The sequence below is a fragment of the Papio anubis genome, chromosome 8 (assembly GCF_008728515.1).
Source record: "Papio anubis isolate 15944 chromosome 8, Panubis1.0, whole genome shotgun sequence".
In the NCBI taxonomy this organism is placed as follows: domain Eukaryota; kingdom Metazoa; phylum Chordata; class Mammalia; order Primates; family Cercopithecidae; genus Papio; species Papio anubis.
The window spans coordinates 113,109,445-113,115,444 of NC_044983.1; the positions used below are offsets into that span (position 1 = coordinate 113,109,445).

General features: G+C 43.9%; 1 long non-coding RNA gene across 2 annotated transcripts in view; it reads right to left on the bottom strand.

Moving 5' to 3' along the window:
* The window catches only part of LOC110744007, a 79,748-nt gene extending 75,693 nt beyond the window's left edge, over window positions 1-4,055 (bottom strand). For both annotated transcript variants that reach the window (XR_002523961.2, XR_004185918.1), the window contains exon 1: window positions 1,824-4,055. This is a non-coding gene — a long non-coding RNA (uncharacterized LOC110744007). The remainder of the gene's footprint in view (window positions 1-1,823) is intronic.
* Between the last annotated feature and the right edge of the window lie 1,945 nt (window positions 4,056-6,000).

Consider the following 6,000-nt stretch of genomic DNA (forward strand, 5'->3'; position numbering starts at 1 on the left):
TCTCTACTAAAATACAAAAATTTAGGCAGGCGTAGTGGCAGGCACCTGTAATCCCAGCTACTCAGGAGGCTGAGGCAGGAGAATCACTTGAACCCAGGAGGTGGAGGTTGCAGTGAGCCGAGATCGCGCCACTGCATTTCAGCTGGGGCAACAGAAAGAGACTCCATTTCAAAATAAATACATAAATTAATTAATTAAATAGATTTCTTCTTGCTGTCTTCTTGCCACTGTTATCGTCCTGCAGTCACCTCAGTGTGTTTCTTTAGTGTCTCCCCTTGGCTCCACCCCTTCCTGCACTGCCAAAATATAATTGATAGTTTAGTAGGCAGAAAGGAGTGGGCCTCCCAGGATTGGGGAAGTTGTTTTACCTTCTGACTAATTCAAACCTAGGGTCTAAGGTAACTGGAGCAAGTCCCTGGTGATGCCACACAAGAGGATTCTGCTTCTAGGCATTCCTTTCTGACAGGAAAGAAATTCATGTTGACCTTATTAATTGGCTCCATCAGCCTGTCAAGAAAGCACTTGGTAGTTACTCTAATCAAGCCATTTGTTTTTTCTAGTTGAGATCAGAGTTATTCTCCAAAATCTTCAGAAGGCACTGGATTCCTCTAGCCGCTGAAAAGATGGGTTCCTTGAACAATACAAGTATCTAAAAGTCTCTGCCAAATTTGCCAGCACCTGTTGAATGTAGTTTTTCTCCCAATAGAACAAAAGCGTCTCAAGATTTTACACCTAGAGGTTCAAAAATAAATTCTAGATATAATACAGCCCTAGAGCCACCTACCCCTTTCCAGACCCTTACCTCCTCCTACCAAGCCGCACAAGAGCTTCTCTGAAATCTCAACCCAAGCCAGACTTTGTGGAAGACTTCCTAAAGCACTTTGGCCTGCCTGAGCATTCGTGAGGTCAGTGTCTTCTGCTTTTCTCTCTAGCACTTCCTAGGATATATTTAACACTCCCATGATCTCATTTATTAATAATGTGGACTGACAACTTTACAGTTTGCAAATAACCTTTTTCAAGCATTATTGTGGATAACTTTCCCAACAGCATGGAGAGATAAATAGAATTACTGTGCTCAAAGAGCAGAGAATACTGAGATTTAAAGAGTATTATGTAATAGTTTAAGGTCACATGGCTAGTAAGTGGCAGAGTCAGGTCTCAAACTTATGTCCTCTCATTACAAATTCCTTAACTTTTTGTTCCATAATACAGTCTCTAACTATATCCTGTTGGATGATTTTGACTCCCAATAAGTCTGCAACCTTGAGGATACGAGGCAGGCTTTTGTTTTGTTTGCCTCTGAGTTCTACCTGTAGAAAGCCTAGTGGAACTCTGTGTGTCGGATTGGTATTCCAAAATAGTTTGCTGTCTGAGGGAATAAACCATTTGCCACTGCGTTCCTGGTGAACTGAGTTGTCTTGGGGATTCAGCTTTGTAGGCAGGGTCTTACTGTCAACTCTAAGAAAGGGAGGCCATACCTTCACTAGCGTCTGGAGGATGTGCAAAGTGAAGCCTTCCTGTGCTAGTGGTGAGAATCGATCATTCACACATCCATTCATTCAACCAACACTATTTTCTGTCTTCTATGTACCAGGCAGAGTGATAGGTGCTGACTATACATTGGTAGATAATATACAGACACACCCAACCCAGAAGAGCTTACACCTCTTCGAGGGTCTTGGACTCTAATAGGAGTCATCTAATGATGACGTCTTCATTATTCTCACCTGTATTCATTCTCTACTGATGAATAACACATGACCACAAAATTTGCAAACTAAAACAATACCAAATTATTAACTCACACTGTGAAAACTCACCTGGGTTATCTGCTAAAGGTCTCACAAAACCAAAATCAAAGGTCAGCCAGGTAGAGTTCTTATCTGAAGCTTCTGAAGAAGAATCTCCCTTGCAGCTCATTCTGGTTGCAGACAGAGTCCAGTTCCTTGCGCTTGTAAGATTAAGGTTCCTGTTTTTTTGCTGGCTGTCATCTGGGGTTTTCTCTCAGTTCCCACAGGCTACCCTTAGGTTTTTTCCATGGGGCCACCTCCATCTTTAAGTCTCATACTTCCCCTTTTCCTACCAGCTGGAGAAAACTCTGCTCTTAAAGGATTCATGTCATTAGGCCAGGACCACACACATAGTCTCCCTTTCTTATAGTCAATCTCACCATATAACATCACCTACTCACCGAGTAACAGGTCATGATACCCACAGGTTCCACCCACACTCACAGGGAAGAAGATTGTACAAGGCATGGATCACTGGGGTCAGCTTAGAATCTACCTGCACACCACCTCTGCCCAACTTCAGTCACTTAATCACTTCACATGGGCATTTGCCACAATCTAACAAGTGTTTTTTTCCCTGTCCTGTCTCATTCATATTTAATCAGAGGTCACAACACCATACCTTTGCATGTGCCAGTCTCTTTTTTTGGAATGCTTTCCCTGATGCTTATCCTCCAACAAAATCCCCCTTAAACTTAATCTTCCTTAAGGCTCAAAGGTTACACCCTCTGAGGGTCTTCTCAGCACCCAGCCACCCATCAGAGTTAAATAATCCCTTCCCTGGTTTTTTTTATGAGACAATCCATCTCATCACACCAGAATCTAACCCAGACTATTACTGTCTTAAACACCAGACTGTGAGGTCTCTGACATCAGAGTTTGTGTTTCATTCATCTTTGGTTTCCCAGGGCCTCCCACAGATCTTGGCACATAGTAAGTGCTTGGAAAGTGTTTGTCAAATTTGAATTGACCTGAACTTTCTATCCTCTGTTCTGCAGATTTATGATTGGAAGAGCAGCACAGATTTGAAATCTAGTTTGGGGCATAAAGTAGAACATCTGTAATTTTTACCTCCCAGCGTGGATTATTTGGTGTTCTGATTATTGAACTCTAACAAGCCATTATGAAACCACCACACCCCCACTTTCCATCCCTGTAATCAACATGGGATTTCCTTACTGCCCCATCCAAGTATAGACTCACCTATGACTCAGGCTTTGCTAATAAGAGGCACCGTAATTGATTCCAAGATGGGCATCTGATGCAATTCAGCTGATAACATGCCTTCCATCTTCTTACACCCTTTGGGAAAGCAGTTTCCTCTTTCCACTGGACTTGTGGAGCTGGTAGAATAACGGCTTGGAGCAACTAGTGGCTTTCTCTGCCACCCTCTAAAGGAAAGCTCACAATGAACCAATACAGAAAAAGTATAGAACTAAGAGATGACAATAGAGAAACACTGAGTCCTGAAGACATCATGAGCCACTGGACTAAGCCACGCCCAAAGCTTGTCATCTTTTGAACTGGCCAATAAATGAAATCTCTTCTTACATTTCCACTGACACACTTTCCCATTTATTGAGTTGGGTTTCTGTTACTTGCAACCAAAACCAAAACCCTGAAAAACACAAGACAGTAATCTCCAATTATGGGCAAAAAATCAAAAAATAACTAACCCCTTCTTATCTCATGAAAGTCTTAATGAAAACTGAACAAATGGGGTCACTGGAAATGCCACTGCTTCCAACCTCTTCAATACTAACCTGCTGAATCCTTTTTACTTTGTGTTGGAATGCAGAGACCAAGGATTTAGAGACTGATACTGTAATGAACAACAGGACAGAGTATTATTCATTATCTTCAGAAGCAGCAACTTAAGTCTTGCAGCCAAGTTTTTCCGAAGGGACCCCAGGTGTGCAATTTGCAAGCAAATGACAATCGACATGACTATTGATTGCTTTGACCAGCTAATTATGAGTCTGTAATTTCCTGGGCCCTAGGATTTCTCTCCCATTTCCCATATTGGAACTCCCCTTGGATCTCATTTGTTTACCCTCAAATCATCCCTAGAGAGGATGATTCTTCTCTCATCAGCCTTCCCCACATCCTTCTCCATCCTCCTGGCCTCTCAATAGCTGTGTCACCAGATTTCGAAGGGACTTTCAACTTATTGCATAATCAGCTCTTCCTCTGAGACATCCCCCACCGCCATCATTACCTCAGAGTGTTGGAACTTTGCTGTAAGCTGCTGACAGATCATTAAAGATCCCAGCTGTTCCTGGTCCATAACAACCCCTTTCAACTGGGTCTCCTTCCAGGAACAGCTGCAAAAGCTCCAGAAAGGAAGGGAGGAGACACATTTAGCATGATAACAAATCAGTAGGGAGTGGCCAGTTTACCCAGAAAGGCTGCAATGCAGTTACACCCACCCAGCAACTCTCCCCACCCCTGCTAGGAGAGCGACAAATTCGTGCTACCTCTGTGTGAAAACTCTTCAAAACCAAAGGAATGAAATCAAGAATCACAACCCACCCCTGCTCCCTGGAGAGGAGGCTGGACAAAGTTCTTGCTTTTTCCATCATGATTCACAAAAAGGCCTGTCAGTGGTTACAAGATTATTATCTTGCATACACATACATGTAACATACTCACACCAAATTAACAACATGGAAGAAGTAGCTGTCATCTATCTCATGCAGGGCACTGGGCAAAGGGTTCAACATATGTTTGCAGGCTGAGCGTGGCGGCTCATACCTGTAATCCCAGCACTTTGTGAGGCCAAGGCGAGTGGATCACCTGAGATCAAGGGTTCAAGACCAGCCTGGACAACATGGCAAAACTATCTCTACTAAAAATACAAAAAATGTAGCTTGATGTGGTGGCACACGCCTGTAGTCCCAGCTACTCAGGAGACTGAGACAGGAGAATTGCTTGAACTCCTGGGAGGCGGAGGTTGTGTTATCAGGGGGTTCCTTGCTCCCAGAGCTCCCAAGATGGTGGCAGGCCACTTCCAAAATGGTGGTGGGCCACTTCCAAGATGGTGGCAAGCCTCGTGTTCTCTGACCTGGGGTTCTTGGTCTCACAGATTCCAAGGAATGGAATCTTGGGCCATGGTGTGAGTGTTACAGCTCTATTAGAAGCAGTGGGTCACGGAAGAGAACCGTGGAACCCAGTGACTAGTGTTCAGCTCGATTAGGATGAGCCCAGGCACTTAGCTGTGCAGGAACAATGGCAAGCCTTTAGCCCGATAGGGAGTGGCAGTGGGCACCTCGCTGGATCAGGAGCACAGCGGACACCCTGATGGATCCGGAGGGATGGAAGTCAGCGGCAGGTCTGTGACTGCAGCAAACAGCAGTGGTGGACGATGAGCAAAAGCTCAACTCCAGCCCTAACAAAACATGGACCAGAGGAGTGCAGTTACAAGATTTAATAGAGTGAAATAGAGTAAAGACAGAGCTCCCATATAAGGGGAGGGGACCCAAAGGAGGTTGCCTGCAGGCTTGAATGCCTGGGTTTATATCCTGATCCTTGTCCCTCCCGCTGTGCTCTCAGGCAGTAGATGATTGGCTATTTCTTTACCTCCTGTTTTTACCTAATTAGCATTTTAGTGAGCTCTCTGATTGGTCGGGTGTGGGCTAAGTTGCAAGCCCTGTGTTTAAAGGTGGATGTGGTCACCTTCTCAGCTAGGCTTAGGGATTCTTAGTCCGCCTAGGAAATTCAGCTAGTCCTGTGCCTCAATTGCAGTGAGTCAAGACTGCATCACTGCACTCCAGCCTGGACAACAGAGCGAGACTCTGTCTCAGAAAAAAAAAGATATGTTTGCTTATGAATCCTTCCTTAAAAACAAATCATTGATTGATAAGGAAACCAAGGCACAAAGAGATTGAATAACTTGCCCAAGTTTGCACAACTCAGAAGTAGTGGAGCTGGGATTTGAACTCAGGTCTATCTGACTCAAGCCTATACTGTCAACTCTAATCCCATTCCAATATAAGCCCCATTCAATTGCCTAATTGGTACAGAGTCTGGGATTTAGTGGGCACCATTAAAGTTTGGTTTAATGAATTTATTTTAATGAAGGCAAATTCATGCCACTATTCTTTTACACATATTGCTTTCTCTTCTGAAATGCGCTTTACCCCAACCACTTTATCCACCTGGAAAACACTGAATGATTGTGCAAGATATATCTTAATTCTCATGTACA